This window comes from Canis lupus, chromosome 11 (assembly GCF_003254725.2).
Source record: "Canis lupus dingo isolate Sandy chromosome 11, ASM325472v2, whole genome shotgun sequence".
Classification (NCBI taxonomy): domain Eukaryota; kingdom Metazoa; phylum Chordata; class Mammalia; order Carnivora; family Canidae; genus Canis; species Canis lupus.
In genome coordinates, this window is record NC_064253.1 from 62475321 (window position 1) to 62487909 (window position 12589).

The 12589-nt window shown below is 43.1% G+C and overlaps 1 long non-coding RNA gene across 4 annotated transcripts in view; it reads left to right on the plus strand.

The window, feature by feature from the left end:
• The first annotated feature begins 1216 nt into the window (after positions 1–1216).
• The window catches only part of LOC125756077 (uncharacterized), an 83876-nt gene continuing 72503 nt past the window's right edge, over positions 1217–12589 (plus strand). Inside the window, exons 1-2 of one of the 4 annotated variants that reach the window (XR_007414115.1) lie at positions 1217–1527; positions 4896–4952. This is a non-coding gene — a long non-coding RNA (uncharacterized LOC125756077). The remainder of the gene's footprint in view (positions 1528–4895; positions 4953–12589) is intronic. The other 3 variants (XR_007414116.1, XR_007414117.1, XR_007414114.1) reach the window with 3 other exon arrangements.

Here is a 12589-nt window from a genome sequence, read left to right on the forward strand (position 1 = left end):
GAAATACATGTTCATTGTAGAAAATTAGAAACTTACCAAAAAAAAAAAAAAAAAGGAAATGAAGAAAAAGACATCCATCATTCAAAGATAACTGTGGTTAATGATAACTGTGGTTAAAGCTTTGATACATTTTCTTCTGGTCTTTTTTTCTTTGCTCCTTTTAAATAGGTCCATATGATACATAGAGTGTCATGTCATACAGGTGTGATGGAATGTTTCAACGCGGAATACACTGCATGTCTCTTTCCCATCATGTCTTCTTCCTTCTCTTCCCAGGGATAAGTTTGTTCATCAATCTCTTGCTTTTCTTCGTCATTTTCCACATATTTAGACATCGCTAAAACAATATGTTGTTTAATTTTGCAAGTTTTTGATCTGTATAAATGCCAGCATAGTGTATGTTAGAGCTCAGAAGTGCCAAGAAATCTTATGGGGACCGGTCACCTGGTGACTCTGGGTGGATCATCTGCCCCATGTTCCTGATCCGATAGTAGATGTATTATGCCTTTCTGTATGAGTCAAGAAGATACACTGCTTTGATTTTTTGACTCCTCTTATGTTTGTAATATGATGATAGATCTATTTCTAGCTTATTCATTTTTACTGCTGTATAGTATTTCATTGGATGATTTTATCCTAAATTGTAGTATTTTTCCGTTATCCTGTGGATAGCCTTTGGGTTGTTTCTGGTGCCGGCAATTTCAAGCAATGTGCTTATGAACATTCTTAGGTATGTGTCTTGGCTCACATGTATAAGAGTTCTTCATTTATTGCCTACATCTATGCTGGGTCTTAGGGTATGTGCAACCCCAAATGTACTAGAAAATGGCAAATTATTTTTTTTAAATGATTATATATTTAAACTCCCATGGCAAGTGTTATAAGGGTTCCAGCTACTCCAGATCCTTGGCAATGCTAGGTATTGCTGGACTCTTCTATTTTTGGCATTCTGGTAGATGAAAATGATCAGCTTTTAATTTGGATTTTTTTGATTTCTAATTAGATTGAATACCTTCAAAGTTTTCTTTTTTTGAGGTGGCTAGAAATGTATTTGGCTTCTTTCTTTCTTTCTTTCTTTCTTTCTTTCTTTCTTTCTTTCTTTCTTTCTTCCTTTCCTTTCCTTTCCTTTCCTTTCCTTTCCTTTCCTTTCCTTTCCTTTCCTTTCCTTTCCTTTCCTTTCCTTCTTCTTTCCTTTCTTTATGAGAATTCTGTACATATTCTGTTATTCCTTGATCAGTACTAGAAATATTTTCTCTCAGTTTTTGTCTTTTCACTTTATTGTTTTTAATGAGCAGAGGTTTTTGAATTTATCAATTTGATAATGGTATATCTTTTTAAAAAAATTTTTATTTATGATAGTCACAGAGAGAGAGAGAGAGAGAGAGAGAGGCAGAGACACAGGCAGAGGGAGAAGCAGGCTCCATGCACCGGGAGCCCAACGTGGGACTCGATCCCGGGTCTCCAGGATCGCGCCCTGGGCCAAAGGCAGGCACCAAACCGCTACGCCACCCAGGGATCCCTATAATGGTATATCTTTTTAAATGCTTTTTGGTGTGTCTTATTTAAGAAATTCTTAATGCTTATTTAGTATGCTTTTTAAATTTATCAGTTTGATAATGCTGGTTTTTATTTATTTATTTATTTATTTATTTATTTATATTTATTTACTTTTAAAGATTTTATTTGTTTATTCATGAGAGACACACAGAGAGAGGCAGAGACACAGGCAGAGGGAGAAGCAGGCTCCATGCAGGGAGCATGACGTGGGACTCAATCCCGATCATGCCCTGGGCCGAAGGCAGGCGCTCAACTGCTGAGCCACCCAGGGATCCCAATGCTGGTTTTTAAAATGTTTTTTGGTGTGTCTTATTTAAGAACTTCTCAACCCTGAAATCATCAGTACATTTTAAAAAAGTTTAAGTTTTGTATTTCATTTCAGTCTCTAGAATACCTGAAAGTGATTTTTTTTCTGCTATAGGTGAAATAGGGATCAAAATTATTATGATATTTTCCATATGCATAACTGATTATCCTGTAAGCATTTACTGAGTATTAATGTGTACCCACTGACTTGCACTGAAACTCTTTCCTATTTTAGGTATCTGTAAGTTCATGAGTCTGCTTCTGGGCTCAGTCTTCTCTCATGTGTCTCTTCACATATCAACAGTACCCTATCTGAATTTCTTGTAATTTTATAGTAAGTTCTGGTATTTGGAAGGATGAATTTTGTTATTTGTTCTTTGTTGTACTTCTTAATTGTCTGAATTACTATTGGGCCTTTACTCTTGCTCATACATTTCAAATTAGATGTTCACATTCCTTGGGTAACCCTGCTAATATTTTGATTTCAGTTGTATTAAGTCTGTAGACTAATTTGGGGAGAATTGATATCTGTATATTGAAACTTTCTGTCCATGAACATAGTTCCACTCTTTGCTTCCATTTAAATATTTTAAAATGTCATTTAGCAAGCTAGATAGCTTTCTTCATAAAGGTCTTGAGCATTTTTTATTAGAATTTTGTTACCATTTTGTAAATTGTATTCTTAAAATTGCATTTTAAACTGATGATTTTTGGGTTATAAAAATGTAATGTTTTATAAGTGTAATTTTTTTGAGTTTTGTTTGCTGATAGCAATTTTGTTAATTTTATTATTCTTTCTAATAATTTATAGTTTCTATTGATGTTTTTCTGTGGGCAATCATATAATTTGGGAATAAAGGTAATTTCTTACCTTTCTTTTATGTGTATTGTCTAATTGCATGAGGTAGAACCTCCAAAAAATGTCAAATTTAAACTAGCAAGTTTTTTCCTGACTCTAAAGGAAATTCTTCTAATAATTCATCATTAAGTATGATATTTACTTTGGATTTTATAAATGTCATTTTTTAAGTTAAGGAAATTTCTTTCTATTTCTAGTTTGCTAAGCTGTTTTTTTAAACTACTTATTAATGTTGAATTTTTAAGGAGCTTTTTGTGTGACTACTCATATGTTCTTGTGATTCATCTCACTTAATATGTTATGATGATGAATAGCAAAAATAAATATCTAATTTATGTCAGCAAGGCATTTCTTGGATAAGTCAAATTTTGGTAATGTGTAATATCTTTCTTTATAATTTCTGGATTTAATTTGCTAAACTTTTGTTTGGGGACTTTGCATCTACGTTCATGTGGTTAGTGATTTTATTGGCTAGTGATTTTCCTTTTTTTATATTATATTTGCCTCATTTTGATATCAAAGGTATACTTTCTTCATCAAATGAGTGGGGAAGTCATTTTCCTCTTCTGGTTCTCTGCAAGAGTTGGAATTATCTATAATTACCTGTTCTTGACATTTAGTTAGAACTTGCTTTTATAACCACTGGGGCTGTGAGTTTTTTTATGGGATGGTTTTAAATTATAGATTTAATTTTTTTAATGGTTAGAGAAAAAGCTAGGTTTTTCTAATTCTTTTTTTAGTCAATTATGGTGGATTATATTTTTCTAGTAATCTTTCCATTTTATCTAAGTTTTAAAACTTATTGGCATAAAGCTGTTCATGGTGTTTTTTACTCTTTTTATTTTTAAAAATATTTATTCATGAAACACACACACACACACACACACACACACACCGAGGCAGAAACATAGGCAGAGGGAGAAGCAGGCTCCCTTAGGGGAGCCTGATGTGGGACTCAATCCCAGGACCCTGGTATCAGGACCTGAGCTGAAGGCAGACACTCAACCACTGAGCCACTCAGGCACCACTTTACTCTTTTTAATCTCTGCCCTATCTGTAGTTGTTCTTCCCTATTTATTCATTTATTTATTTATTTATTTATTTATTTATTTTTAAAAAATATTTATTTATTAGAGAGAGCATGTGCACATATGAGTGAGGGGAGGGGCAGAGGGAGAGGGAGTGAGAATCTCAAGCAGACTCCATGCTGAGCTTGGAGCTTGATGTGGGCCTCAATCTGACAACTCTGAGATCATGACTTGAACTGAAATTAAGAGTCAGATGCCCAACTGACTGAACGACCCAGGTGTCTGCTCATCCCTTTTATTATTCCTAATAATAAAGGAATGAGCCTTCTGCCTTTTTGTTCTTGATCATTTTCACTGAAAGTTTATCAGTTTTACTAGTCTTCATAAAGAACTTTGATGTTGTTAAAGCTATAATATTTCCATTTCTATTTTCCTAATTTCTGCTCTCATTTTTAGTTCTTTCTTATGTCTACTCTCCTTAGATTGATTCAGTGGTTATTTTCTAATTCCTTAAGTTGAATATTTAGCTCACCATATTTCAGCCTTTCTTCTTTTCTAATCTAAGCATTTAAAGTTGTCTATTCCTCCTAGGGGTGACTGGTGGCTTAGTCAGTTAAGCTCACATTTCGGCTCATGTCATGATCTCAGGGTTGTGAGTTCTAGCCCTGTGTCTAGCTTCATATTCAGCATGGAGTCTGCTTGAGATTCTCTCTTCCTCTTCATCTACCTCTCTCCCTGCTTGCATGCTCTCTCTCTCTCTCTCTCAAATAAATAAAGTCTTTTTTTTTTTTTTTTAAAGTAAAGCTATCTATTCCTCAAGTATTGACTTGGCTATGTTCATTAATTTTGATGTGTAGCATTTTCACTGACATTCAGCTCTATATAAGTTCTAATTTCCACTTTAGTTCTTTCTTTGATCTTTGACTTATTTAGAAGTATGCTCATAAATTTTTAAAATCATAAGATTCTCTTTGTTTTGTTGTTTAATTCCAACGGAATTGCTTTGTGGTTAGAGAATGCAGTGTGAATGCTTTGCTTCTGAATCTTGCTGGACTTGCTTTATGTCTGGAAGACTAGGTTTTGTATATTAAGTGAAAGCCATAGGGGTGGTACTTTACATACATTATCTTGACTTTTCCCAACAGAGATTCCAACACAAAATCACATGTATTTAAAGGATGAAGAAACTGAGGCTCAGAGAGGTAAGTGGAGGAGGCAAGAGCTAATTCAGGTTAGTTTAATTCAAAACAGTTTTCTCATATAATAGCTTAATCAGTCATTTGGAAAATAAGATTAGTAGCAAAGTCAGATTATTATTATATGAACATAATATTCATATTAGAAAAATAAGAACTTAGAGGCTATCTGGGTATTTCCCCTTTTAATCTTAGTGCCAGCTCTTCATTAATTTCAACATCCATTCACAAATCTGTTGAGGCCACCCTGGGGCAGGCCCTGGGCTCAGTTCTGGGTCTGTATCTTGCCCTTGAGAAATCCATATTCTAGTTGGAAAGTGAAGAAAACTTGGGTTGCCCTCCCCTAAAATGATTCTTAGCATTGTGGGATCATTTGTTCTTTTAGTGAAATATAAAAATATCTCTTAGAGAACACTTGGAGGAAAATGTTGAATAAATAGAGTTGCTATTTCTGAGCTGATTGCTGTGGTGATGATTCTGTAATCATTGTGTATTTTAAGTACCTGCCCTTTCCAAGTCTCTTTCCCTGCCCCCTGGTCCTTTGTTGTTGTTGTTTTCTAAGTAGGCTCTATGCCCAATGTGGGGCTTGAACTCATGTCCCTGAGATCAGGAGTCACTTACTCTACAGATTGAGCCAGCCAGGCACCCCCTCTTGTCTCCTGGTCTTGGGAGCAACTCTGGTTTCATCCTAAGCAATCTCCCTGGGAGGTTTCTCTTAATCACATCATTGCAGCTTCCTCATGAATGTGGACTCCCCCAGGTCTGTTTCTCCAGCCCCAACCTTGCTTCCACTTCCTTTCTTGAACTATCTGTGCCTCTCTGCCAAGGATACCAGTTGCCTTTAACCTTGGAGGGTGAAGGCTGTGAAGGTCGCTAAGTTCAGGGTGGAGGCAGAGGTGCTTTTTCTGCCTTTTCATGCTACTTCCAGATTTTTGGCCCCTGCCTCAGGGCAGCACACTCCCACCCACTCTCCCCTTTGCTCTTCATTTTTTTAAAAAAAGATTTATTTATTTATGATAGACATAGAGAGAGTGAGAGAGAGAGGCAGAGGCACAGGAGGAGGGAGAAGCAGGGTCCATGCCAGGAGCCCGATGTGGGACTTGATCCCGGGACTCCAGGATCACGCCCCGGGCCAAAGGCAGGCGCCAAAACGCTGAGCCACCCAGGGATCCCCTGCTCTTCATTTTCAAGGCCAGGCAGTGGCTAGGCACTTTTTCATATAGTAGATGTTTCAACTCAGCTTCCCAAACCACCTTGTAAGAAAGTCATTCTTACCTCTACTTTATAGGTGAAAAAGCTGGTAGCTTAGAGAGGTGAAAATTTGCCCCAGGTCCTGGTTTAGGAATGCAGGCTCAGATCTACCTCTGAGTGGTTGTCCTTTCACCCCATTCTGTGGTCTGGGAAGGCTCAGAATCCCATTCCTGCTTCTACTAAGTGGTGACCATGGGCAAGTCACTGGTCGTCAATGGAAATAGTTCTTTCATTCTAAAACCAGGAGACTCATATCTACCTTCGCTTTTCAAAAGACTATTGGAATTTTCAAAACAACCGGAGTGTTCTTTATAGAAGACACATGAACTTAGGCTGGCTATGAGATCCACCTCTGAGCCTCATACATGCTTTCTGCCCAAACCAGGATAGGCTTTGCTTCTTTGGGTTGTGTGTATGTGCCTGGGTCCCAAGATGCAGTTCCTGGAAGACAGAGAAAGCTGCCTATACAGAGAGATGAAGTGGAGAGAGAATGGAGCATTTAGGAAATGGCAAGGACTTTGTGGCTGGACTGGGGGCGGGGGTGGGGGTGGGAAGAGTGAGAGGCAAGCAAGGCCCAGGTGTCCTGCACCATGGTAGAGAGGTTGGCTTTGAATTTGAGGACAGTGGGAAGTCAGTGAAGGTATTTTAAGCAATGATGATGATGTTGACAATGATAACCATGCTTCTGCTAATAGCTCATGTTTATTAAGTGCTAGGCATTTTTTCACTAACTCATGATGCATGCAACAACTGTAAGGGGATAGCTTCTGTTATTGGCCTCATTTTATAAATGAGGAAGCCGAAGTTCAGAGATGGTAAGTAACTTACCCAAGGCCACACAGGTGGTCTGTGGCTGACCCAGACTTCAGACCCAGGCTGTTTGGCTCCATTGACCACCACTGTCTTAACCATGACTTTTTCCTCTGTGTTCAGAGCTAAGATGTTACCTTGATCCCTTTGGCAGTGTGTCTTTTAAGGAAGATAAGTCTGTGTTGAGGAAGAGAGGGAGAGAGATTGGAAACAGAGGAACAATCAGAGGCTCTTGTCTAGGCAAAAAGATGACAACAGCTTTAATCCAAGGGAAGTTACAGTGGATTTTGGCAAATTGGAGAGGCTTTAAGACACTGAATGAATTAGTGCATTGATTCATCCATCCAGCAACTATTGCAGGATGGATATGCCTAAGATGTGCTGGGTCCGGAAATGTCCAGGCCTCCGCTGCGGGTGGCCTGGAAGGGTTATTGGTCTGTCAGTGGGAGGGGAGAGTCCAGAGTGACTTCACCAGACAAAGAAGTTTCTTCCTAAAAGTGAAAGTGCAGCCCCTACTGCTGCCCTGGGCAGAAGGTTCTGGAACCTTCCAGTAATCTCCTCTGAACTCCTACTGGTGGGAGGTGTGAACCCCGTGGAAAAGGGGCCTCCTGTGGTTCCCACCCTACTGTGACTGGCTCCCTTTTGGCTCTGGATAAAGTTTACCTTGGCTTTGATTCCTCATTAATTATCCTCGAAGGTTAATTCTGTAAATGCCAGTAATGACCAAGAGTTAATTTCTCTCTCTCCTGCCTGTCTCACTTCTTCAATTTTTTTTTTTTTCCTTTAATGGGACATCCAAGCTCGTTGGAATGTTTACCAAAGCAGGGTAGTTAGAGATGTACATAGATGAATTTACCTTGTCAGAAGGATCTGGAGGTAGAATTAACGTGAGAGGAGTAATTGTCAGGTGAATAATTACCTGGAAACCTCAGCAGGGAGACTGCTGGGGTTCTCTAATTATTTATCTTCTCCCAATTTTCTCCTCTTTGAACTGCCAGCATGGGGGTGTATGGGGGTGGTGTGTGGAGCAGGAGGTGTTATTTTGGACTTCCCCTCTTGATTGTGAAATGCTTTCTGAGGGGGCTTTGGCCGGGATGCGGGATGCAGGATGGCCAGTCAAGCCCTTTGTGATTTGTAGGCCACTTTCACACTCATGACTTCATTTGGATCATCTCAAGTGCTCTCTGACATGGATGGTGCTGTTAGCCCCATTTACAGATGGGAAAACCAAGGTTCCTATGGGTGAGGTCATCCCCACAAGCCACACGACGAAGAAGTGGTGTAACTGTGGGTCAGAGCCAGGCCTCTGATTCTCCCCAGCCCTCTGGCTGCCTTCTCCTTCCCCAGGAGGCTCCTGCCCCCTCCCAAACACCCGGGCCGGGCTGGCTGCGTTCCTCCTGCATGAAGCCCAAATGCTCTGCTTCGAACAACCTGCTTCCCTGTAGGCTGGTGGCCGCACCCCTTCCTCAGGCAGCTCATTTTCCATTTTAAGATTTCCTGTTTGAACCAAAGGGCAAAGATCTCGGTAGTATCAGCCTGGAGCTGGGCTTCTGTGTGTATAAAGGGGAGCCTCGGCCCCTGCCCTCTGTTTGTCCACAGGCCTTATCGACAGAGCCCAAGTCCCAAGTTCAGAGGTTCCAGTTCCTTCCCGATTTGCTGGGTAAAGTCCGGCCTTCCGTGCAGGCGGCCAGGGCGGGCGGCCAGCCTGGAGCCAGCATTCATTTATGGCCGGGCAGTGCTTCCGTCCTGCCTGGTGAGCCACTGGCTGCAGCTGACGGACAGACGGATGGATGGACATGGGGACTCCAGGGTGTCTTCTTTCTTTCCCCCCCTTTGCCCCATGCCGTGGGCTGACTCATCTGGTGCCCTGCTGGCCTTAGGCAGCCTTGTGTCCCTGCTCCCTGCAGCCTCCTTGAAACTCCAGAGCCTCTTTGAAGGACTGGACTGGCCCTGCAGGCCAGCACATTGTACCCGCGCTCACTCCCACGTTCCTGTACAAGCACACGAGCCCAGCTAATGCCGGGGATCTCCATGGCTGAGTCCTTTTCCAGAGAGAGGCACTTAACTGGTGCCATTTTTATGGGGCATAATAAGGACTATTGCTGGAAGAGCAGCCTGCTGGTTCGAAGGCCCTTTCATCTTGTAGTCTCATCTGATCTGCGGGACCATCAGGAGTCATATGGATAGTTATCGCCTCCATTGTACAGATGAGCAACTGGAGCTCAGAATCAATGGCTTCGTTCCATCAGCCTTTTATTCAATTAGAGGAGACAGAAATGCTCTCCCTATTTATGTTGCTCAGAAATCATAAAACAAAATCAGTGATTGCAAGGCAGGGCATAGAATGCCAGAAGCTCCCTGGGGTGCTGTGGGAGCAGGGAGCTGGGGTGTGGGATGTGGGCTCAGGAAAGGCTTCCACAAGATTTGTCCAAGACTCCTTGGAAGCACAAGTAGGCCTGGGGAAGGACTGTGGCTCTCACTGGTATTGCTAGGACACTCCCCACCTCTCAGAGTCCTGGCACAAATGATACACTGGGGTCCTTTTACATTGACTCCCACGAGACTATAGGTCTCTCCGCTGGAATGTCGGCCCCACAAAAGGAGGAGCTTCATCTATTTTGTGAACTGCTTTATCTCCAGGGCTTAAAATGGAGCCTGGCCCAAGGCACTCGATAAATATTTGCTGTTGAATGAGTAGACACAGGCGCGCGCACGCGCGCACACACACACACACACACACACACACACACATGATGAATACGTGCCACTCTGTATCTCAGAACTGTAGAAGCCACAAGCTGAAGGAAGCTCCTAGAATAAAATAGTACATATTGCTAATTGGGAGCAGATCCAGAGGCAGAGCCATAGAGATGTGATCTGAGTCTCATATGTGTCCCCAAAAGACCATGGGACCTGGTGTTGGTGTTGGGGCACTCAAATTCTTGTCCCATTTACATCTTCCACCTCTGGGGGACCTTATTTTGCCCCACTATAGAATAAGAAGGTCCTGTTGGCTAACCTTGGGAAGCCCCTTTCCTGCCCCAACGTTTGGTGAGTCTGGGAATGGGAGAGTGGCACTGGACAGGAATTTCTCAATCCTAAAGAGACTCCTCTTTTCAGTCTGAGAAGGCAGTCTGGTCTCCCTGTGCCAACCCTTGTGGCTAGAGAGATGCCTGGCCTGTGGTCACAGCTGCCAACCCTCTGGGCTCCTGACTGCCTCCCCACTGGCCTGCCCTGCTGCCTGCTGGAATGGATCCTGTACACCCACCCATGTGACTCTGCCCATTCTCAGTCCAGCCTCCTCATTCCCTTTCTTAGAACATGGTATCTGGGACCTGAAGAGCCTGGGGATGATAGGATGTCACTGGACTAACCTAGCCTGTGGTTATCCTAGAGCCCCATGGCCTGTGCAGGTCCTGACCCAAAGATGCCCAGTCTGGCCTGTCCTTTGTCCTTCCTCCCTCATAGTAGCTGATCTGTGGTGTGGTATGTAGCACAGAGGCTCAGAGATTCCAGTACTGCTGGGAAAGACCGGGAGCCCCCAACAGTCCCTTGGCCTGCAGCCAGCATCTTCCCTGTCAAGCACCATTTAGAGAGGTCATGGGTGGGAAAGATGCTCCATCTGTCTGCCCTACCAGCCAGGCTCTTTCCTTTGAGCCTTTCCCATTGGCCTGTCTTCCTTTCTTCCCCTGCCCCACCATGTGCTTTTCTGTTCCCCCTCTCTGGGAGAGAACCTGCTTCAGTGGAACTTGGGGTTAGAAAGAACAGAGAGCCTTTTAATCCCAGCCCTGTTATAAATCAGCAGTGTGACTTGAGCCTCAGGTTTTTCTTCTGGAAAATAATTATTTCTTCCCAGGCTTCTTATGAAGACTCTTTGAGATAACAATGTATGTCAAACTCTGGGTAGGTAATAGCAGTGAACAATACCCTAGAATTAGCTCTGTACTGGGCATTGTCCCGAGCATCCTATGACCCTAGGAGGCAGCTACTATTTACTCCTAGTTGACAGGTAGGTTAAGTCATGGCCCAAGGTCAGACAGGTTGTTAGGTGGCAGAGCTGGGGTCATGAATACAGCAGTCTGATTCCTAACCAGTACCCCCCTACTTTGGGAAGAAGTGTGTTTCCTGTGTAATGGTGGGCTCAGTGGTTCTCAGCTAATTTGGGAGCTGCTTGCCATTTGCCTTGATGAGACTCATCCTTGGGCTATCTTGGGGACTTCATCCACCTCTTTACTCTTCCTTTTCCTGCACACACCCTTCCCCATAGCTCTGGGTGGTTCTGTTTTCTTGTTCTGTGCCTGGGGGTGGAGGCAGAGCACCTGAGGCGAAAGTTTTGTTAAGGAGGCTTAAACTGAAGTGTATCTGTCTGTCTTTGTTGTGTGCCATTTTATTTATCTTTTTTATTTTTTTAAAGTCAGGGATTTTTTTTTTTTCCTGAGAGACACACAGAGAGAAGCAGAGACACAGGCAGAAGGAGAAGCAGACTCCCTAAGGGGAGCCCGATGCGAGACTCAATCCCAAGACCTCAGGATCATGACCTGAGCAGAAGGCAGATGCTCAACCAATGAGCCACCCAGGCGTCCCAGTTGTCTGCCATCTTAAAGGAGGATAGAACATGGCTTCTGAGTGATTGAATTCGACAGACACCCCAGACAGAGCTCAGAGCTCAGAGACTTTACTAGCAGGATTCTCCCCCCTGAGCCTGTTACGAGCAATGGGGGCCAGGCCAAAAGGGGAGGGAAACAAGTTCAGAGATAGGAAAGTGTGCCCATTTTGCAGACTGAAAGGGTGAGGGTCGGGGCCTGAAGCTAGCTAGCAGTACTGATTCCTGATTGGATGTTTTTCTCTTGATTCTTGTGTTCCTTTTACATTTTAACACTATTTTTAAAACTTCAGGGGACAGAAGGAGGCCCTTGTTGGCCTATGATGGCTACATTTAAGATTCCTACGTTTAAGAGTAGTAGCTTTTGAAGGAGGCCCATTTTTAATCCTGAGAAGGAGTCTGGGACAGAATGAGGCTGAGGGAGTTTGAGCCGCAGGAGGGGAGATGAAGCGACTTACCCAGGGGCACATAGTCTGTGCTGCCTCCAAGAAGGCAGCAATACCTCATTAGCCAGCTCAGGGCTCCTTCCAGGCTGAGGGTCTGAGAGAACAACTGGAGGCCACAGAGTGAGAAGCATTTATTCTGGAAAGCCAGAACCTTGAATTTGGAACTGGGCTCTGCCATGGAGTTTCTAAGTGGGTCTGCAGTGAACCTATTCCTCTCTGGACTCACATGTCCTGCTGCACAAAGGTATGCTCTTCATGGACCCTGGGCCCAGGGATCCAGGCTCAGTCACCCATTCCCATGTCCTTGCCATTAGAGATCAGAGAATAGATAGTAGTTCTGGGCCAGGGGAGAGAAGATCCCTTCCCCCAATGACTTAATTCTTCCCCAAGTCCTATAGGAGAGTGCTGGCTACCTCTTATCTCCTAACAAGCTGGGCACAGTTTTCCTCTTCTGACTTGAAAGAAGGAAAGGAGAGCAGGGATAGGGTGGGGGTTTTACCTAGGCAGAGATAAGAAGCAGGGACCTCAGTTCT